Raw genomic sequence first — 23,937 nt, 5'->3', positions numbered from 1 at the left:
AAATTAAGGGATAAAAGTAAATGTAATGATCACATTATGCATCTTATGTCTTCATTTCAAAAGTTAGAACTTTCTGGAATTACCATGTGTGATGCATTGAAAAGAGCATTTCTTTTTACCTCACTATCAAAGAAGTTTGATGTTTTTAGGTCTGTAAATGAGGCCATTGAAGGGCAATCTTTTGAACAGGCAACATCAAAACTAAGGCAGGAATGCATAATAAATGATTCTGAGGAGATGTGTTCTCAAAGCAAGTCAGAGAGAAATGAAACAAATTTCTTGGCAAAGAACAGAGAAAGGCGGAGCTATGGGAAAACTCCACCCAAGGGCAAGCTGATTTGCTACTCATGTGGAAAGGAGGGACATGTATCTAAATGGTGTAAGGAAACACAAAACACTCCCTCTAGCTCACCTAAGCCAATGGAACTAAAGAATTTTCAAACCAGGAAATGTATGAAGGACAAAGATAAACACAAGGGCTTTCTAATGGCAGAAAAATCTTTGACTATGGTAAATAATAATTCAAATGAAAGTACTTGGATTTTGGATTCGGGGAGCACATGCCATTTAACCAATTGTAAGGATTTCTTTCAGGAAATGTGTCCAGAGGAAGGTATTCTTAAAACTGCAAACGCAGGGACTGCTAAGATCCAAGCAAAAGGTATTGGATTCTTAAAATGCAAAGTGTCTAATGAAGTTAAAGAAATTCCTGTAAGTGATGTCTTGTATATTCCCCAAGCAGTTTGCAATATGCTTAGTGTATCTACATTAGATAAGAAGGGATTTGTGATTCATTTTGAAAACAGTAAGTGCACAATCTCTAAAAATGATGAAGTGTATGCTGAAGCTTTTATGCATAATGATGTTTATAAGCTGAACATTTCAGGTGAAGCCTCACATATGGCGCAAGTAAGGAAGAATGATGGTAAATGTAGTCTGGAAATCTGGCACCGCCGCCTGGGACATCGTGATTCTAAGGTGATCCAGGATCTTTACAGTAAGCAACTGGCCACCGGCATTCAGATAAGTGCAGATGCTGGTAAAATGGAGAAATGCATAGACTGTGTTACTCAAAAAGGTGTGAGACCCTCATTTCCTGCATACACAGGAAATAGGAGTAATAAAGAGCTGGACTTAATACACAGTGACTTATGTGGACCGTTTAATATCCCATCATTGGGAAATAACAGATTTGTGCTAATATTCTTGGATGATTTCTCTAGATATTGTGTGGCCTATTTGCTGAAAGAGAAAAGTCAAGTCACAGACATGCTGAAGAAATACGTAGCCATGGTGAGCAACAAATTTGAAAGAAAACCAAAGGTTCTTCAGACCGACAATGGTGGTGAGTTCACTTCACAAAGCATGCGCACATTTCTAGAACAAGAAGGCATTCAGCATATCACAACAGTAGCTTATACACCAGAGCAAAATTCTGTTGCAGAGGGAAAAATTTAGGTCACTTGTGGAAATGACCAGATGTATGCTGTCAGATAGCAATCTCCCTAAAAGACTATGGGGGGAAGCCATTCTCACAGCAGTGTACCTACAAAACAGAATGCCAACTAAAGGCGCTGAGCGCACACCACATGAGACATGGCATGGTAGGAAGCCAAACCTGTCACACATAAGAACATTTGGAAGTACAGCATATGCTCATGTACCAAAGCAAAGAAGGCATAAGCTGGATTCCACAACAGAAAGGGGCATTTTAGTTGGCTATACTCCAGGACACAAAGGATATAGAATTTTGAATCTGAAAACTGGCATTGTTGGCATAAGACATGTTACATATTTTGATGAAAACAAAAGGGTTGATAAAGGCTGGATTATCCCAGATGAGCCTTATCATCCAGAATATGAAACTAGAACCATAATAGACATGCCAGTGTATATAAATGCCATACCAAGGCAGATGTCTGAAAGCAACTCATCTGTATCTAACGAGGAACAGGCAGAGGAAGCAGACACAGAAAGGATCATTGAAGAAGACAGTACAGTTGGAGAAGGGGAATCAATTGGAGAAGGACTCTCAGATTTAGAGGATGCGGAAAGGTCAGACCAACCTGTTGTCAGACGCTCATCCAGGGAAAACAAAGGTGTTCCACCCCTAAGACTGTCTTACCTAACAAAGTCAGCAGAAGCTCAAGAGCCCTTAACATGGGATGAGATTGAGAAAATGCCAGCAGAAGAAGCTGCTGAATGGCATAAAGCTGCACAAGAAGAAATTGATGCATTGGATAAAAATAATACTTGGATTCTTACAAAATTACCTCCTGGCAAGAAAGCTATAGGATGCAAATGGGTATTCAAGTTAAAAAGGAATGCACAAGGAAAAGTGGAAAGGTATAAAGCCAGATTAGTGGCAAAGGGATATCTTCAAAAATATGGAGAAGATTTTGATGAAGTGTTTGCACCTGTAGTGAAACACACGACAATCAGAACACTTCTGAGCATTGCAGTCTCAAAAGGCATGCAAGTCAATCACATTGATGTGAAAACAGCGTTTCTTCACGGAGATATAACTGAAGACTTGTACATGGAACAACCAACAGGTTTCATAAATACAAAACAAAGACAGCTAGTGTGTAAATTAAACAAAGGTCTTTATGGATTAAAGCAAAGTGCAAAATGTTGGAATGATAAATTGCATGAAATATTGACAAATTTAGGATTTAAACAAGGTGAAGCAGATAAATGCTTGTACACTAGGTGCAGAAATGGACAATATGCATACATTTTAGCTTTTGTTGATGATCTGCTCATTGCAAGCAAAAGTGAGCAAGAGTACAAGGACATTGTAAAGTGTTTAAACCTCAATGTTGAGATAAAAGAACTTGGTAATGTGTCATACTATCTTGGTATAGAAATTGAGAAACAAAATGATGGTTCTTATCTTCTAAGCCAGAAGCAGAAAATAAATGAGCTTATTGAAAGTTTAGGTATGCAAGATGCCCAAGTTGTAAGCACTCCCATGATCACTGATTTTCTGAAGGATGAAACAGTAAGAGAACCTTTACCAGATAACATCCAATATAGATCAGCCATAGGTAAGCTTTTATATCTAGCTACCACATACAGGGCTGATATAGCAAATGCAGTAGGAATTTTGAGCAGAAGGGTCAGCTCACCTACCAAATCAGATTGGACTGCAGTTAAAAGGATGGTAAGGTATTTAAAGGGTACCATTGATTGTAAATTAAAGATTTCAGCCAATAGTAATCCAAAACTAATATGTTACTGTGATTCAGATTGGGCAGGGGATCATTCTGATTATAAGGACACAAGTGGATATGTGTTTATGTATGGAAATGTACAAATTTCATGGGCCAGTCATAAACAAAGTATTGTGAGTTTGTCTTCTACAGAAGCTGAATATGTGGCCGTATCGGAAGCGTGCAGAGAACTGATGTGGATTGAAAAACTTATGCTGGATTTTGGTATAGCTGAACAGAGACCAATCCAGATAATGGAAGATAATCAGAGCTGCATCCGACTGTCACAGAATGACAAGGTTCAGTCACGCACCAAGCACATCGCAACGAAATACCACAACGTGCGAGAGTTGGCAAAAGAAGGGGTCATCAGTCTACACTATTGTCACACCAGTGAGATGACAGCTGACATCATGACCAAACCGTTACCCAGAGAACATTTTGTGAATCTGCGTATAAAGCTTGGACTTTGTATGAATAAATAATTGCATGACAGTTATGCATGAGAAGGGGTTTGTTGGAATGTAATTGTATTTTACATGCATTGCCTGTCACCTATTATTTCTCTGTGATTACTCTGTGACCTCTGATGTGAATTACTTAGTGAGGTCACACAGCTATGCAACTTCCTGTGGGGGTTAGATGCAGCACATGCAGCACATGGAGCACATGGAGCTCATGATCTCTCCTAACCTGAGAGGATCTATGGTGGTGTGAGCATCCATTACCATCTAAGCACATGGAAGGAGCTGATAATACAAATGTATAGTAATATGTATATATAAGCCTGTCTGATTATAATCTAACTACAAACTGTGAGTAAACAGATGTTTTGTTACTTCAACTTTAAAGTGACTCAGCAGTGAATTATTCAGGGGTGAATGAGAGAGAGATGAAGAAAGAAATTAACATTTCTAAAGCTGAAGCTGTGTGTACTAAAATCTGCTAATTATTTACTACAAATAATCCAACAAGAAGGAGATATAAAATCACTCTTATCAGGAAAATATAATGAAAGATTTGGTATCTCTGAGGAGGAAGACAGAATTCCTTCAGAATTCCGCCAGGAATCATAATCTTCGTTTTTTGAACTTTCCTAAAAGAGATATAGTCCCTCCTCGGGAGATGTTAAAGAAGTACTTGAATGAAATATTTGGAATAGCTGAAGAAATCATCCCTCCTTTCTCTCGGATATATTATCTACCTATAAAGGCGCAACAAAGTCAGCCTATGGAATAATAAGATGTTTCAGCACTCTTAGAAACTTCTGATAATGACAATGTAACCCCAGCAACCTTAATAGCATCGTTAGCTTTGCTGCCAGATAAAGAATGGTTAATGAAATTGTTTTTTAAAAATAAAAATAAGATTTTTAGGGGCCAGCGTATCCAGATTTTCCCTGACGTCTCCAAAGAAACTCAGAAGAGACGCCAGCAGATTTTGCTGATGAAACCGGGGGTATTGCAACTAGGGGCTACCTTTTTTTAAAGTGTGTGGTTAATTATCAGTCGAATAAATTTGTTTTCTTTGAGCCTTCCCAACTAACAGCCTTTATAACAGCAAGAAAAGTATAGGGAGGATAAAACTCTAGGTAAATTAATTCTGGTGCTGTGATAGGTTAAGTCAAGCAAATACTTCTAAAAATTGTTGTAATTAAAGAAAATTCCATTTAGTTAATCTTGAACCTACAATTGTGGACTTGAGTAAAGATGGTAGTAAAGTTTTTCCTTTCTTTTTCTTTCTTTTGATGCAGGGTTCGAATCCCACTTCTGACACCAGAAATTGATGCAGGAATTACCACTATTGTTAGCAGAATCTATGGTACTTCAGGAGTCAAATACCACACACCAGAATGAGAGAGAAATCTTCTTTATTTGCCAGCAAACAAAGTAGGACATCAGCGCTAGCCCTCTCCTTCTCTTCAGCTCTCTGTGTCTTGTCTCTCTGTGTCTTGGCTCCTTCTCTAACGTAAGCTGCTTCTGTTCTCATTTATATATGGTTCTAAACCCCTCTAGCCTCCACCTTCTCACCAGATGGTAAGAAATAGATTGATTACCCTGTCTTGAACTAATTATCTCTACACATTACTTGAAATATCAGTTACATAGGTTTCAAATATTTCCTAAACTGACCTACGACCTGGGGCCTCTCAAACTAGACAATGCGGCACCTATCTCCTGCATTTTATTATTATTAAATTCTCAGATTCCCAGTTAACTTCATAACTTAAAATGCTAACTGGGTTCATTAAGAGGCTAGTCTTGCTTAATGGCACACAGACATGGTTTGTTATTACTTTCAGGAGGCCAGTCCTACACTTAACTATAATCAATCAAGGAAAAGAGTTGACTTTTCCTGACCTCTTTCACCTTTAGCTTCATACACAGAACTAGCTAGGACTGTGGATAATTCAAACCAGATGACCTCTTAAACTGTAGAAAATCTCACTTGAAAGTCAGACACTGAATTGAAAAGATATTTTACAGGGAGAAATAGAACTTATTAAGTAAACAGAATAAAACATATTTTAAAATAAGCAGAGATCAGAATTCCTTATAAGACAGAATCTAAATTATCAAGAAATTATTTAAATCTAAACTATCTCCTTCTCTCTAAACAGCATTCAGCCTAATCTTTTAAAACTGCCTGCTTGCTGATCCCCTCGAGACTGTCCAGTATGCCTTGCTTAGAATGGCATCCAGATGTGGTTTATTATTATGCCTATGAACTAGCCTTAACAATCCATCACTCAAAAAAGGACAAAGTTTTATTTCTCACTGACCTTTCTAACCTCTAGTCTAGCAAATGCTAGACATTTGAGTAATTAAAACCAGATGGCATTCTACCACTTACAGGACTGAACCAAAGTTAAACAGAATTAGCAAATTAATATGATTTCTCTGTCCAGGCTGCCTCATTCCCCCCTTTGAGACTAATATCAGCTTATACAGAGATAAGTCTCACAACTCAAACTCTGGGGACTATAGTGATCCCAACTCCATATATTCCAACAGTCTGTGCTAGTCACAGATTACTCTAATATAATGTTCTCAGTCTTTGAGTTCTTATACCGGTTGGGATAGAACCTCAACTGACAAGGATCAAGCTCTCAAATTCCAGGAAAGCCAAAATCAGGGCAAGAAAGAGTCTCAGTATGAAGCCAGATTCCAGCAGCTCCTACGGTATGCAGTTGACCCTTCTCTTCAGCTAGTAGATTCTCTGGTTCGGGTCAAGCGCAGCTTCAATGGCTCCGCGGGATCACTTTCTGCTCTCCACTGTTTAGGCTCCGTCTGATTCGTACTGGGCTCAGTCTGGTCAGCGGACTTGATTCGAGACCAATGGACCCATGGAGTTATCCCTGCGACCTTCACAGCTGTAGGAGTAGAAAGCAAAACAGTAAAAGGTCCTTTCCACCGGGGCCCCAAGGGCTGGAGCCTCCAGTCTTTCACCCAAACTCTATCCCCTGGCAGGAAAGGATGTACCTGAGCCTGAAAGGGGACAGGGTTTATTTCTCTCACATAAGACTGAAGCTCAGAAATTATCCGGGCCAAGAGGGCTACCTGCTCCTGCACCTGGGCAGACCCTAAAATGGGCAGCCCCCCTGCAAAATGGCTGGGGGCTTCCCATACCTGGGGATGACATCCCTAAGGAGGGCTCGAGCTACTTCTGTGACTTTCTCAGTGACTGTAGGGTATGCTTCCACCCAACCAGAGAAAGTACAGACCATGACCAAGAGGTATCGGAGCCTACCGCTCCTGGGCATTTCTGTGAAGTCTATAACTAGGGACTCAAAAGGTGTTAGTCCTCTGGACTGAACTCCTGGTGGAATACGGGGTCCCTGACGAGCATTATTCTGGGCACAGAGAGTACATCGGGCAGAGGCAGTGGCAACCAGACTATCCAATCCTTCCAGGACCACTACTCGACTGAGTAGGCGGGCTAGTGCTGTTTTCCCTAAGTGTGACAGGTCATGAGCTTGAGACACTACAGGCCAAGCTAGGTGGCGTAGCACCAGAACTCTGGTATCAGGGAGATGTAACCAACCATCAGGTCTCCTTACTGCCCCTTCTTCTTGAGCCCATTTCTCTTCCGTTTGGGTGTACATAGGCGTCCATTCTTGCAGTCGAATTTGGAACAGGGGGGTCACAGTACCTGCTGGGGGTCCTCGAGCAGCTTCCTTGGCCACCCGATCAGCATGGCGGTTCCCTCGGGCCACTGGAGTATCTGTCCTTTGGTGTCCCCAGCAGTGAATGACAGCTACCTTTTTAGGGGCCCAAACGGCCTCTAGCAACTGAAGTATTTCGGGTCCATACTTAACAGGTTGGCCTGCGGCATTTATGAGTCCCTTTTCCTTATACAAAGCTCCATGAGCGTGTAGAGTTGTGAAGGCATACTTGGAATCAGTATAAATGTTGGTCACCAGTCCTGCTGCTAGCTCCAGAGCTCGTATGAGGGCCACAAGTTCTGCTTTCTGGGCTGAAGTTCCTTGGGGCAGGGCCCTTGCTTCTATCACCTTGTCCTCTGTCACCACAGCATAGCCTGCCAATCGCTTGGAGTTCTCCACGTAACTGCTTCCATCTGTGAAATAAATTACATCTGGGTCCCTCCAAGGAACATCTTTGAGATCTGGTCGACTGGAGTACACTTCATCCATGGTTTGGATACAGTCATGATCCGGTGGTCCCTCAGATGCTGGCAAAAGAGTGGCGGGATTGAATGTAGCCACTGTTTCCAGGTGTATCCGTGGATTCTCACATAAGCTGGCTTGGTACTTAACCATGCGGCTATTTGTAAACCAGTGGTTGCCCTTGTACTCCATGAGGGTGAGAACTGCGTGGGGGACTTTGACAACCAGTTCTTGCCCCAAGGTCAACTTGTCAGCTTCCTGGACCAGTAAGGCTGTTGCTGCAATGGCCCTCAGGCAGGCTGGCCATCCTTTAGCCACTCCATCCAGCTGTTTAGACAGGTATGCAACAGGCCTCTGCCAGGATCCCATCATCTGGGTCAGCACACCCAGAGCAACCCCCTGTCACTCGTGGACATACAGTGAGAAAGGTTTCTCCACATCAGGAAGGCCTAACGCAGGGGCTTGGAGTAGGGCTTTCTTTATAGCGATGAAGGATTGTTGAGCAGTAGGTCCCCATTCAAATGGTTCCTTTTCACCCCCCTTTGTGGCCTGGTAAAGGGGTTTCGCCATCAGTGCAAAATTCGGAATCCAAATTCTGCAGAATCCGGCTGCTCCCAGAAATTCCCTAACTTCCCTTCTGTTCTTGGGTTGGGGAATTGCAGCAACCGCTTGCTTCCTACTGACATCCAGTCTCCGACTTCCCTGGGAAATGCAGAAGCCCAGATACTTCACTTCTGACTGACAGAGTTGGGCCTTCGAGCGTGAGACCTTATAGCCCGCATCCAAGAGTAATTCCAGCAATTCTCTGGTAGCCTCGACACACTCTTCCTGGGTCACTGCTGCAATCAGGAGGTCATCTACATACTGGAGTAAAACTCGCCTGGAAGGCTCAGATTTAAAAGTCTTAAGGTCTTGTCCTAGGGCAGTCCCAAAAATGGTGGGGGAGTTCTTGAACCCCTGTGGCAGGCGGGTCCATGTATACTGAAGCTTCCGTCCTGTTACTGGGTTTTCCCATTGAAAGGCGAAAAGCAGTTGACTGGCGGGGGCCACCCGAAAACAAAAGAAGGCATCTTTTAGGTCCAGTGTCATGAAATGGGTAGCTCCAGAAGGTATCAATCCAAGCAGGACATATGGATTAGGCACTACAGGGTGTAATGAAATAGTGGATTTGTTGACCACTCGTAAGTCTTGGACTGGCCGGTAGTCCTCAGTCCCTGGCTTCTGGACTGGCAACAGTGGCGTATTCCATGGAGACTGGCAAGGTCGAATAATTCCATGGGATAACAGATGATTCAGATGTGCTTGAATCCCTTCCAGAGCCTTTCGGGGAATTGGGTATTGGCGAAGACAGATTGGCCGGGCACTCGGAAGTAAGTCTACATGAACAGGGGGAATATTTCGGGCCAACCCTGGGGGATTATCTTCTGTCCATACCCCATTGACCTGGAAGCTGTCGGCCAGGGGTAGGTCAACTTGGTCATGCGACTGATGCAGCCGCCATTCTTCTTCAAGGGGGCAACAGAAACTCAATATGCCCTTAGGGCTGGATGTCGGGGGCCGAAAGGAGACCGAAGTCTGGCCATCAGAGTCAAAGGAAATTTGGGCCCTAAGCTTGGACAGCAGGTCCCGGCCTAACAAAGGGATTGGACAGTCTGGCATATACAGGAATTCATGAGTGACTGTGTGTGAGCCTAATTGGCATCTACGGGTCGTCAGGAAGGGCCTCCGGTTCTGCACCCCCGTGGCTCCCACCACTCGGACAGTTTTTCCAGACACAGGCGCTAATCGCTCCGTCACAACAGTGTTCAGCTCCTGTATCAATCATGAATGGAATTGAGCGGCTCCCTATGGTTAGCTTGACCATGGGTTCCTGGGAGCCCAGTTTGTAGGAACCCGGTCTGTCCTATTCATCCCATTCTGCCATCTCGGCTATCCCAATGACGTCAGATTCAGAAGGCTCATACCTTCCCTCTCGAACTCGGCCTCGGCTTCCTCGATCTCCTGGTCCCCTTCTCGGTCCCTGGCGCTTCTGGGGGCATTCATCTTTCCAGTGCCCTCTTTCCTTGCAGTAGGCGCACTGATCCCTCTCCAATCGTGGTCTGGGATTCTCCCCTCGTGGCCGGGATTGATTGAAGGAATCCCGGGGCCGGGCTGGCGGTCCGGGATCCCACTTCGGCTTCCCATTGGCTGGAGGTCGACCTCAGTTAAGGGTGGAATTAGTAATGGCTGCCGCCAAGAGGTCAGCCTTCTTCTGCATCTTCCGGTCAGCCTCTCGGCGCATCTCCTGATCCCTGTTAACGAAAACCTTTGTTGCAATCTCAATTAGCTGGGTGGTATTCATCCCTGCGAATCCCTCCTGACGCTGCAGCTTCTTCCGGATATCTGGCATACTCTGGGCCACCAATGCACTATTCACCATTCTCTGGTTTTCTAGTGCCTCAGGGTCGAATGGGATGTATGTTCCGTAGGCTTCAATTAGTCGCTCTAAAAAGGCCCCAGGGGATTCAATTGCCCCTTGGAGAATTTCAGAGACCTTTGCCAGATTAATAGGCCTCTTTATGCCTTTCTTCATACCTTCCAGCAAGTCCCGGCAATAGCCGGACAACAGTTCATAGTGCTACTCGTTATTTGAATCCCAAGCTGGAGCTGCGCGAGGGAACCGAGTTCTAACCCATTCCTCTGGGTCCAGTGTCCCCACGGGGACACGCGCTCGAGTGATGGCCTCAGCATTTTGTAAAATCTTCCGCCTCTCCTCAGTTGTGAAGAGGGTCAGGAGGAGCTGTTGACAATCAGTCCAAGTTGGGTTATGGGTGGCCATAATGCTAGCCACTAGGTCCACCACTGCCTGAGGCTTTTCAGTATAAGAGGGGTAATGCGTCTTCCAATTCAGGAGATCAGTGGTTGTGAAGGGTACATACTGGTAGGCCTGTGCCTGTATAACCTGACCCTGATTATTAGGATCCGGTCGAGTGGTGGTTACCTGACGGAGGGGCAGAGCTCTCGAGGAGGTGGGAATGCAACCTGAGGTAGAGCGAGGAGCTACCCCCTTATCATGCTCAAAGGTGATTGCAGCGGGTCTAACCCGTTCAGGGGAGGTGTGTTGAACCCCTGAGGGATGGGGAGGGGTACTCATAGGCTGAGAGGTGATCACAGGTGATTCAGTCCATTGAAAGGGATGCTGGGCCCCTGATGAGTGGGGAGGGGTACTAGAGGGAGAGGCTGGGCTGTCGGGAGTTGAGGAGTCAGGGAGTGGGGCCCAAAGCGGGTCATAGGAGGTTAACAGGGAAGGATGTGGCAGAGGAGGGTAGATGCTGGCTGAAAAGTACAACCTAGGATGTGGCGGGGTTTGCACAGAAGGGGAGGAACTATCCGGAGAAGCCTGTGCCGGAGAGGCTTGGGCTAGACGCCGTGGATCTCTGGGGGTGGAGCGGAACCCCAACAATGGGCCATAAGGGCCAATGGGCTCAAGATCTGAGGGGTCATCAGAGAGTATGGGTTTCTCGGACAGGGTAGGGGCGGAAGCCACCGATTGGGTGGTAGGCTTCCTGGGGCTCTTTCCCTTCTCCAGTTTAGATTTTCTAATAATCTTTCTTTGAACGCGGCCCAGCATGAACTTTACCGGGGATCCCATATAGGTTTTTAACCAAGAGGGAGGGTCAGTGACAAGGCAACTATATAGGGGAGCTGTTCAAGATATCCTGATTCTCCTACAACTATGCTGTAGACCTTCCGGATTACTTCAATATCTAAGCTACCACCAGGGGGCCACCCCACTCCCATAGATGGCCACTCAACTTCACACAAAGTTCTTAGAGTACTTAAACTTAAAGTCTGTCCATAATCATTAACTAAAAATCCTTTCTTAAAATTCTTAAGCATACAATCTAGGGGATTACCAGTTTGACTAGACGATGTCCCCCCCCATAATGCTTACAGTTACAACACACAGAAAGGAAGGGAAAAATTTTTTTTTTTTGGAAGTGTGGTAAGGGGTCCACACGTCCCGAGACACAAGGTAGACAAACAACAATCGCTTCCTTCCGTCGCTGGCCAGTTGAACTCGCGTTAACTGGAACCGCAGCTATAAGAAGTCCACACTCATTTAACAATCATACATCACACACACACTGTACAAAAAATCCCACCCAACAATTTCAGATTTTTCAGATACAGATAAGCTCTGACGGTTTCCCTGCTAGTCCCCACTAGACTAGAAGGTACTAAGGCCTTCGCTGAGAGTTGATCAGACTCCCCTTCCCTCAACTTTAGAGGGGCTGATTACAGTTTCCTAGGATTACAATACAGAATACATACCCGGCCAGTGTTCCTTAGTCAGTTCTTCTGGAGCCCCACGTTGGGCGCCAGAAATTGATGCAGGGTTCGAATCCCACTTCTGACACCAGAAATTGATGCAGGAATTACCACTATTGTTAGCAGAATCTATGGTACTTCAGGAGTCAAATACCACACACCAGAATGAGAGAGAAATCTTCTTTATTTGCCAGCAAACAAAGTAGGACATCAGCGTTAGCCCTCTCCTTCTCTTCAGCTCTCTGTGTCTTGGCTCCTTCTCTAACGTAAGCTGCTTCTGTTCTCATTTATATATGGTTCTAAACCCCTCTAGCCTCCACCTTCTCACCAGATGGTAAGGAATAGATTGATTACCCTGTCTTGAACTAATTATCTCTACACATTACTTGAAATATCAGTTACATAGGTTTCAAATATTTCCTAAACTGACCTACGACCTGGGGCCTCTCAAACTAGACAATGCGGCACCTATCTCCTGCATTTTATTATTATTAAATTCTCAGATTCCCAGTTAACTTCATAACTTAAAATGCTAACTGGGTTCATTAAGGGGCTAGTCTTGCTTAATGGCACACAGACATGGTTTGTTATTACTTTCAGGAGGCCAGTCCTACACTTAACTATAATCAATCAAGGAAAAGAGTTGACTTTTCCTGACCTCTTTCACCTTTAGCTTCATACACAGAACTAGCTAGGACTGTGGATAATTCAAACCAGATGACCTCTTAAACTGTAGAAAATCTCACTTGAAAGTCAGACACTGAATTGAAAAGATATTTTACAGGGAGAAATAGAACTTATTAAGTAAACAGAATAAAACATATTTTAAAATAAGCAGAGATCAGAATTCCTTATAAGACAGAATCTAAATTATCAAGAAATTATTTAAATCTAAACTATCTCCTTCTCTCTAAACAGCATTCAGCCTAATCTTTTAAAACTGCCTGCTTGCTGATCCCCTCGAGACTGTCCAGTATGCCTTGCTTAGAATGGCATCCAGATGTGGTTTATTATTATGCCTATGAACTAACCTTAACAATCCGTCACTCAAAAAAGGACAAAGAAAGTTTTATTTCTCACTGACCTTTCTAACCTCTAGTCTAGCAAAAGCTAGACATATGAGTAATTAAAACCAGATGGCATTCTACCACTTACAGGACTGAACCAAAGTTAAACAGAATTAGCAAATTAATATGATTTCTCTGTCCAGGCTGCCTCACTTTTATTCTCTGAATTAAGAGAATTGTGCTTAAGCTATGTTGTACCAATACTTTACTTTTCTGTACAAGTGTTATACTTGAATGTTTAATGAAAATCTTATAAATAAAAAAATTTAAAAAAAAAGAAGATATGAGAGGAGGCGGAGAGCAGAGGGAATTGGGAGGAGGGGTTTCTTTATTTTCTGCCCTGGGCCCCAGCATGGCTAACAGCAGCCCTGACCCTTGCTGTAGCTAGTGGGGATACCCAAGCCCTACTAGCTGGGGGTCTTCTCTGAAGTTGACCAGGGCTCCCTTTTACTCAGCTTGGCAGATGGGGACAGCTCGAGGAGTTGCTGCTGCCTGTTGGACTTGGTGGAAGGGAGTTCTGGCCATCTTTAGTGGAGGTCTTCAGCTGACAGAGATTGGGGATCCTCATCAGCTAAAGTATTTATATTTTGAGTTGGGAAGTGCTCGGGAGGGGAGTAGAGAGAAAATATTGTGCCCACCCACTTTGTGCTCAGGCCCACCCAAAATTGGCTGTCTGGCTACGCCACTGGTGGGTGGGGGGAGGGGGAATGGCAAAGAGGGAGAGAGATGCTGTATGGTGGGGGGCAAGGAAGGAGACAGGTGCAGCATGTGAGAGGGGGCAAGGAAGGAGACAGGTGCTGCATGGTGTGGGGGGGGCAAGGAGGGAAACAGGTGCTGCATGGTGGGAGGGCAATGAGGGTATTGTGTGTGGGGGAGCAATGAGGGAGAATGACATACCAAGTTGCATTTTGCATGTGACATGTGCATTGGGCCCCCAAATCCAGCTCACATGCCAAAGCCCCCTCCTCACATGCACTGAGAGGAGGCAACTTTGGCATCTGTCATGGGTAGGCTGAGGCACCTGGTAAATATCTCTCCCCTTTCCTCCTCTCCCTTCCCGGTTCCAGCATTTGGCCTTCCTAAATGAGTGGGTACTGTACATAGTGTATGAATCAGCAGGCTGGTCTTTGGCCTTTGTTTTAAGTCGGCTTGAAGGTTCAGGACAGGGCATGTCCGTTCCGATCCATGTTTGATTTGCGAATAAGTAGGTTATCAATAGAAATCAAACAAAATAAAACATGGAAAAGAAAATAAGATGATACCTTTTTTTATTAGACATAACTTAATACATTTCTTGATTAGCTTTCAAAGGTTGCCTTCTTCGTCAGATCGTAAATAAGCAAATGTGGTAGCAGATAGTATATATAAGAGAAACATCAAAGCATTACTTTGACAGTCTGACAGGATAGTGTGGGAAGGTGAAAGGAGGGTGATAAACAGAGAAATAAACAGAGAAATACAACTTTATGGTTTATAATGGGCTAGAAAACCCAGATCCTTATTAAGTCCTGTCTGTTGGGTGTCAAAATATTCAATCATTCTGACTTCAAAGGTCTTACGTTCTTGTATTGTTTTAAAGTTGCCTTTCAGGATTCTTACTGTGAAATCACTGGTGCAGTGTTCTGGTCTTGTAAAGTGTTGACCCACAGGGGTGGGGGCCTGACTGGCACCGGCTATTTTCATGTGATATCTGTGCAGATTGAATCTTGTCTTAAGCATCTGGCCTGTTTCTTCAATATAGCATCCTTCATTACATTTTTATACTGAACGATATATACCACATTGGAAGATGAGCATGTGAAAGATTCCTTTATGTTGAATATTTTTCCCTTGTGAATGACTGTGGGGTCCTGTGAAATGTTTTGGCATAGCTTGCAGCTGGATGTATTGCAGGGAAATGTGCCCTTCTCTTCACCTTCAGTCTGTGTTGGGAGTTTACTCCTGATCGGCTTGTGTTTTAAGTTTGGTGGCTGTCGGAAGGCCAGCACTGGTGGGGATGGGAATATCTCTTTCAGTAATTCATCCCCCTGGAGTAGGGGCTGTAGGTCCCTTATGATTTTCCTCAGTTTCTCCAGCTCTGGGTTGTATGTCACTACAAGTTTTATTTTGTTTGATTTCTATTGATAACCTTTAAGAGTGGACTAACACGGCTACCACACCTCTCTACTCGAACAAGTAGGTCAATTGCCGTGGCTGTAATGGCCGCGTCACGTATTAAGAGGGACATGCCCTGGTGGGCATGCTTATACGTAGCCACCAACTCACTGACTCGCAGAGCACCATGCCAAGCTAATGAGCACACGCATTTGCCTCGACGGCCCTCAATCTCCACTAATGATGCGAAGAGACGGCCCATTTCCCTGCCGGTACTGGGTTTTCTTTTACCTGGGTAGGGTACTCCCAGCCTACCCTATCCTCTCATCAGTCTCGTGACAACAAATGACTTAGGTGGATTTTGGACCGCCACCGCTTTGGCGAGAAAACTGATGGCTGCGAACATGATTGAGACCTGGTTTCTGCTAATTCCCTCCATACATGCCGGGGGCCGGGAATATATCAGTACCACCCTGCTCTTCTATGTGTTGACTATATGTGCGGTTGTGTATCTTGGCTGCGAGGTGTCTGTTAATTTTTGCAGCATCGGGTCCCATTTCCGGGTCTGCGCTCTATGAACGAGAAAGAGCATCCGCTATAAACATTCTCCCTGCCTGATATATGTTTAGCTGTAATCACTGCGGAACTATCTGTCTGCGCGCATATCTTGTGGGAAATGCGTGGCGGACAACTACTGCCATATTGTCTGAGGTAAATACAATCGACTTGTTAGATACGCCAAGTCCCCCCAGGAAACGTGATAGTGGTCCCTGCTTGAACCCGAGCTTGCTGCGCACCCCGCTTCCTGAAAGTAAATCTGCCGCATCTGCCGAGAAACTGCAGGGCTTCCGTGGGAGTGGGTGAATCGTGCCAAAATGAAATCCAATTAGAATGGGCAAAGCACCTGCTAAATCTCGCTTGATGTCCTGTGTACGTCTGAAATGAAAATGCGCTTTGTTCGCTCCCGATGTTGCTAAAGCTATTGGGAATCACCCTTATTGCGAAGACAACTGGACCCAGGAGTTCCTGTACGTGCTTCAGCCTTGCTTTTTTACAGTGCCACATCGAATTCACGACTCTGGCAAGCTTATCAATTTTGTCAGCCGGCAGTCTGGAACATCTAGTTCTAATTCAATACCTAAAAACGTAAGGATTCGCTGTGGGCCTACTGTTTTTTCAACGGCTAATGGGATGTCTAATTTCTGTGCCAAGCGGATAAAAACCTGTAACACGTCCATCCCCTCTTGTGATTCCCGGCCTATGAACAGGAAGTCCTCCATATAGTGGACCAGAGCTCCAGCGAGGGCTAGTTGCTCCGCTACCCAGTGCACAAAAATGCTAGGCTGTTCGAAGTCTACGCACTGGACGCAAAGCCTGTAGTATGTCCGTCCACTCTTGTGATTCCCGGCCTATGAACAGGAAGTCCTCCAGATAGTGGACCAGAGACCTAGCAGGGGCTAGTTGCTCCACTACCCCGTGCACCAAAATGCTAAGCTGTTTGAAGTCTGCGCACTAGATATGGCCGCACATGGGGACGCATTTATCGCAATAGAACCTCTCCTGGAACCTGACACCTAACAAGGGAAAGGGCTGTGGGTGTAAAGGCAAGGGCGAAAAGCCGAATCGCCGTCCACCTTAGTCAAATGCGCCTAGTTGCCTTGCCGCCAAATTATTTGAATGGCGTTGTCTACTGATTCATATTGTACTGTACAGCTGCTAGGGTCAATGTAGTCATTTACTGATGTTCCTATGTGATGGGACAAGTTACGACTGGGCCTACCTTTCCCCAGCTCCTTCCTTGGTATTATGCCTATCAGAGACACTGTCGTTGCCTTGAATGGCGGGTCCGCAAACAGCCCCGCTATGCAGCCTAGCAATAGTTCTTTGGTAATCTTGCCTGCAGCAATCTGTCGATGCCTGTGAATCGAGGATGCATTGTTGGGGTATGCATGTGACTCGAGGATGCATTGTTGGGGTAATGTTGTAACTGTGGTGTTGGACCTCTAATATGGAATCGTGCAACCAGATTGGAAACCTGTGGTGATGCACCCTTTCTGTCAGGGTAACAAACTAACCTTGAAGCTTGATGGCTTCCGGACCCTGTCCTGTGTTAATAGATTGCTGTCTCCTGTCTCTTAAGCTTGATGGGGGGAGCACTAGCTCCCTCAGTACCCTGTCCCGTGTTAATAGATTGCTGTTCCCTGTCTCTGGGAAGCCTGCATTGCCCTGCAGCGTGCCCGCGCGGGTGTGTCAGGTGCTAGGTTCAATGTCCGCTGTTATATTGGTAGCATAGCCTCCGTCCTGCCTTTGTCCTGACTGTATTGACCCGATATGTATGGATTGTCTGCACTGCTTTCTTGAAAATTTAATATCATAGTTAAGCCATGCCCGTCCCCTGAATAGCTCATGCGCTTTTAAACTTATATTCCATATCCCACACCAAGTCCGGGCCCCTTTCCGTTTCCTTCACTATAGTGAGTGTCCTGAGTATGTGAACAGCCTACGACCAGTCCGTGAAGGACTTGAATATCTTGGGCTTCTTATCCCGCTCAAATGGTGAAGTTACTCTATCCCTGCTTACGGTACCCTCCTCATGCAACTCCCGCACAAGGAGGGAGAAGATATCGATCCACCTATATTGTGAGAACGGTACCTAATGCATCGCTCCTGTGATTAAGTACTCCCACATCCTGACTGGTCCCCTTTGCACAGACCGGTGCCACAACCGCATTCTGTCCTGCCATATTGGGCTCTGTTATCCGTTCTCATCGTCCCGTACTGCATATCTAGTTATGTCATGCGTCTGCACTGGAAGGAGTGTTTGTACAGCGCTGCGTATGCCTTGTAGCGCTATAGAAATGCTAAATAGTAGTAGTAGTAGTAGCTGCATATCTAGTTATGTCATGCGTCTGCGCTGGAAGGAGTGTGGTGCTGTCATTAGACTTACCACTTGCCGGTACTGGCGGTAGCCCCGCAACTATGGAGGTGGAGTCTGCAGTGCTGCTACCTCCCTTGCAGGCCCCTGCACCGTCTGTGCTTGTGGTGTAGGTCCCTTGTGACTTCTAAGGTCTGGGGCCACAGTACTCCGCGTCTTAGCTGGCGGAGTTTTGGTGGTCCGCTTGGCTGGACTTGCTGGTGCATATGTCTCCTTCGCATGCTGCAATGGCATTACTGCAATGGAGAGACTAAAAGAATAGACAATTTAAAGCAAAATAACCTCATAATAACTCATTGTGGTGACGCCGGCTTCCCCAATAGTTGTATGTATCCTATGGCGCCTGTGTAAACTGTACCCTCCTTGCTCACAGCTGCATATCTGGCTGCGTGCTGTCTGCGCAGTGCGCCCTTCCCTAAATGGCCGGCCTAAAGCCCCACTGGCGATGGCCGTTACATTCAACTTTGGCCTGGCCTGGTAGTCAAAATGGCCGCCGTATGCAAAATGGGCCGCTAAAATTAAAATGGCCGGGCTCCTGTACACCCGGCAAATAAATCAGTAAGACTGGTGGTCCTTATATCAAAATGGCCGCCGTTTTCAAATTAGCCGCGTTAGTTCACGTGGCCGCTCTAGTCAAAATGGCCGCTAAGTGCACATGGCCCTCTAGGACTAACACCGTTGTACCAACCCTTCCCCCCGTGGACCTGGTCCTAACAGCAGCTGGGAGTAGCATACTGTAACCGATATGTTTGTCCAACGCCCCTAAGTACTGTGCTCCGCTAGGCTGGCACCAACGATATGATATCAATTGGTCCAGCCTATGCAGTGTGTCAAAGACACATGCGTGCGGTATCCAAGGTGGCCGCTGCGGTTAAATGTGTATTTGGAATGTCCATTCTAATGAATTTTTAGCGCCATAAAAATGGCTGCCTTTTTCACATTTTACTGCTAGTCGAAATGGGCGGTGTATTGAAAGTGGCCGTCGTTTTTACAATCGGCACTCCTGCAAATGGCCGCCTTATCGAAATTCACCGCTGCTGTACATGCCTCTGTAGGTTAATGGCCGATTGTATGGGCGGGCAATTACAAAGCGTAGCGAAGTGCATGTTCCGTCAATTTTTGACTCCCCCTAAGTGGCCCACAAGAGAAGACCCTGACTAGCGAGGATCACAATGTGGACGTTTCTGCAAAAACCCACATCTCAAATATCGCATGGCAGGCCAATCATGCAGACATGGCGCTGGTAACGATTAGGATGAACCGTAGTCAACCGAGTAGAAAACACAGCATGGCCGTAGCGCTGTGTGACATTGGCGGCTTATACAACACTTACACCGCACTAAATTTTACCAAATTAGATAACACGGCGTGGCCGACCACAATGGGGCTTGTATAGCTCTGCATGGCATGGGCAGCTTATACAGCATGGGTGACTTATACCGCACTCATTTTTGCCGCATTAAATCGAAAATCCGGTATGGCCAGCCATAACAGGGCTTAAGGTCCGTCGCCGTAATGGCATGGACGGCTTATACCGCATTAATTTTTTGAATTAGATAACCTGGCGTGACCGGCCACAATGGGGCTTTTTTTTTTAACCATGACCGATACGTCGCCATGGCGTTCGCCGCGGGGTCCAAAACCCATATGTGCGCTGCATCGCCCTCACCACATATTCATTCAACGAGACCCACGCTGTAGGTAGTGGGTAGGTACTATGTCACACCAGCGAGGAGCTGCGTGGCCGGGCAAAAAGACCTCATTATAGGTCGCGGTTTACTACACTGGCACGCATCTCGTGACCTGGCAAGCAAAACTCGCTGTATGTCGCTGCTACGGCAACAGCCCACGAACTGGTATAATTGTGAGTCGCCAGCACTGCATGGCCGGCTAGGACACAGTTAACAACCCTGGCACCGTAATCATTATAAGGGATTATAAAGCACCACATGGCCGGCCCACGAGACCTCGGTGTAGGTCGCAGCCACTAACCTTAATGCCTGAACCGCTGTACTGTGGATTGTGAGCACCGTGTGGCCGGCCAAAAACGGGTACCACGCTGTGGCAAACCTGCCTGCCATGCGCCATGGGCAGTGTATGCGGGACTCTCCAGCCTAGTGCGCGGAATCCCATGAGATAGGCAGCTAACCCGAGATGGCCGGCCATCCTGGAAAAAGCTAAACGGGGGTTGGCAGGAGAAAGCTAAAACACTTTGCAGCCACACAAATTTTTAAACGTCCACGTACCGTAAAACTTTTCTCGATTTGCTGGAATATCGTGCTCTGCTGGAAGAGCTTCTTTGGCTGTACTCTGCACGAGCTGTGCCTGGGGCGGATACAAAATGTGTGCCTGTAAAATTTCAGGAGCTGCTGCCCAGCATTGCTCTTCTCCTGCCTCCAAATTCAAAAGGACTTCCTGTGCAGTTCAAATTCCTCTCTCTTCGTCCCTTGCTCCTCCCCTTCTTTCCTGCCCCCTCCCCTTGCTACCCCTTGTTTCCCTCCCACTACTACCTCTGCTCTCTAGCTGGCCCTCCCTGTACCCTCCCCCACACTTCTATCTTCGCTGGCCTTCAGCCCGGTTGTGGTCGGCCACCCTTTAACAGGTGTGCCTGGTTCTTTCTGTGCATTCAAAGAGAAGTGCTGGGTTCTTCTTATCCAGGCAGCTGAGTGGATTTTGCTGTGTGCATGTATACTACTCATCTTGTGGTACAGATGGAGAGGGATGTATCTCTTACTTTGCGCATCTGGCTAAATTTGCAGTTAATTGTACCCTAACCTGCAACTAAATGGTTTTGTGGACTACACGGATGGGAGCCTTTCACAGCTAGATCTCTGGTTCATATCTTGTCATGTTTTGCAGATAATTTTGGTTTAATTTTGTGCAGTATTTTCAACCAGAAAAGTGTCAGGAACTGGTTCCTCAGAAAAATGGGGTTTGTATGATTAGCGGTGATTAAAGAGGAGTGGCCTCATTGTTAGTGCAGCAGGTTGCGGACCTGGGGAGCCAGGTTCAATTCCCACTGCTGCCTAATGGTCAGCAGTGGGTTGAGATCCTGAGGAACTGGGTTCAATTCTTTTTGCAGCTCTGTGTGACCCTGGGCAAGTCACTTAGCCCTCCATTGCCCCAGGTACAATATAATACTAGATTGTGAGCCCATTAGAGACAGTACCAGTTCCTGAAAAGAAAATTGTAAACCACTTAGGTCTAGGTGGTATATAAATACTGAAAATAAATTTAAAAATAACTTAAGTAACCTTCTAAAAGGTAGTGAAATTATGGTGCTGAGACAACTGCCTTTGTTAGAAACTGGGCAATGTTTATGTTTGTTTATTAAAAATTTGATTAGACTGATTAAGGTATGAGTATAGAGAGTAGAAATGGGGAACTAGAAGGTGCCTGAAAGATGGGAATGAGAGACACAGGGTGAAATGGGAGGAATAAAATCTAGCTAAAAGATAAAAAGGCAAATAAGAGAAATGTAGTAAAAAGCTGAAACAGAAGGATCAGTGTTTTAGAGAGATGAAGGGAAGAAGATGAGAGGAATGAAGAAACAGAAAATAGATATGAGATACTGGAAAATAACTTAAGCCAGTGTTTCCCAAACCTGGTCCTGGAGGCACCCCAGCCAGTCAGATTTGTAGGATATCCACAATTAATATTCATGAGAGAGAAAGAAGAAGAAAGAAGGAAAGAGGAAGAGGGTGGTGTAGAGGACAGAAGCAAAGAGGGAGGGTGGAGGTGAATGGAATTTTAGAGAGGTGGGGAGGAAGAATGTGTGTGGAAAAGTAAGGAGGAGGACAGGCAAATGAAAGAATATAGGGGAATAAAGGGAAAGGTGAAAACAAAAGAATAAGCTAATCAATGCCTACTTGAGGGGAGGGGGAAAATTCATTGATAAGGCATTGATTAGCAATCTGAACTCTCTATCCCTTGCCCCCCCCCAAACAAAGTAGTCAAACTATGCCTATGATGTGAAGGGTTTCCCCCTCTCTTCCTTTTCCTTCATGTGCAGCATCCCCCTTTCCTTCCTTCCCTTCATGGGCAGCATTCCTCCCCCCCCCTTTCCTTTCCTCCTTCCCTTCTCTGTATGGGCAACATTTCTCCCCTCTTTCCTTCCCTTCCCTTCCCTTCATAGGTAGCATTTCTCCTCCCTTTCCTTTCCTTTCCTTCCCTTCATGAGCAGCATTTCTCCCCTCTATCCTTCTCTTCCCTTCATGGGCGCAATTTCTCCCCTCCTTCCTTCCCATCTCTTCATGGCAGCATTTCTTCCCTCTTTCCTTCCCTTCATAGGCAGCATGTCTCCCCTCCATCCTTCCTTCCTGGCAGCATTTCTCCCCTCTTTCCTTTTCTTCCCTTCCCTTCATAGGCAGCATTTCTCCCCCTTTCTTTCCCCTCCCTTCATGGCAGCATTTCTCCCCTCTTCCCTTTCCTCCCCTTTATGTGCAACATCTTTCCCTCTCTTTCCTTCTGTGGTACTGTCTCCTCCTCCTCCTCCCCCCCCCCCCCCCCCCCCGCAATTCCCTTCTGTGGGTCCAATATCTTTCTCTACTACCTTCCCCCCTCCCATCTCTGGTCTCCAGTCTCCATCCTTTCCTTTGAGTTTACAAACATTGTGGTTCAATCCTTTCCAACCAATTTACAAACTTATTGTGGTTCCCAGTATCAATTAGATGAGGCTTTCCTCTGGTCACCCCAAGGTTTTCCCTCTGCTGCATCACACTATCACAGCAAAAGGAAGTTGTGTCAGAGGAAAGGACCCCAGGACTGGCCAGATGAAAGTCTCATCTAATTACTGCCGGGAGCCACACAAAGTTTGTAAACTCATGGTGGAGGGGAGAAAAATTGACCTGATGGATGAGGGAGGAGGAGGAAAGCAGGGATGCGATTCCGGAGAAAGCCGATTCTGGTTGGGGTAGCAAGACACTTTTTAGGGTGGTACTTACTTTTTAGGGTGGTAGCGATGCCTATTGTATCCCCGCCTTTCTGGAATCAAGATTGGTCCTATTGTTACCCAAAATGTAATTAATGCAATGACTGATATACTTCAGACCAAATCCTGTTTCTAAGGAAAGAGGGAAATACATTAAAGAAATGGACCTCGTTCAAATGGGCTAACTGCAATCTGAAGGAATTATAGGTTAATTTAGATTTATCAGAGAGACGTTACACAATTCTTAGTTGAGTGTTACAGAACTAGGTGCTAAGCAAACTAACACTGAGTTGAATTTGTGCAAAAGATTATTTTTTTAAATGTTAAGATCAATATGTTAAAAAAAACCCATTAAAACCAGATTAAAATGTTAAAAAGTAAAACAAAAACATTTAACAGTAGTTTAAAATGTTTAAAATGTCTTAAAATATATTAACACTTTAAAATTACAGTTTACAGTGTTCACCTTTCTATGCCTATACTGGATCCAGTGTACGTAAACTAATTTAAAAAAACAGGTATTTATTTGTTTTTATTTATTATCAACACCAGAATATGATTATTGATTTTACTGGTGTATACATGCATGGGATAAACACAAAGGAATCTTGCTTAGAAGGAATGGTTTCGCAGAATCTTAGGGGAGATTGGGTGACGACGCCGGTAATTGGGAAACAAAATGGGAGCTGGGCAGACTTCTATGGTCTATGCCCTGATTGTGAATGAATAGATAGGGATGAGCTGGAGTGTAAATTTTA

The sequence above is a fragment of the Microcaecilia unicolor genome, chromosome 2 (genome assembly GCF_901765095.1).
Source record: "Microcaecilia unicolor chromosome 2, aMicUni1.1, whole genome shotgun sequence".
Taxonomy (NCBI): Eukaryota; Metazoa; Chordata; class Amphibia; order Gymnophiona; family Siphonopidae; genus Microcaecilia; species Microcaecilia unicolor.
Note: the sequence above shows the minus strand (reverse complement) of the source record.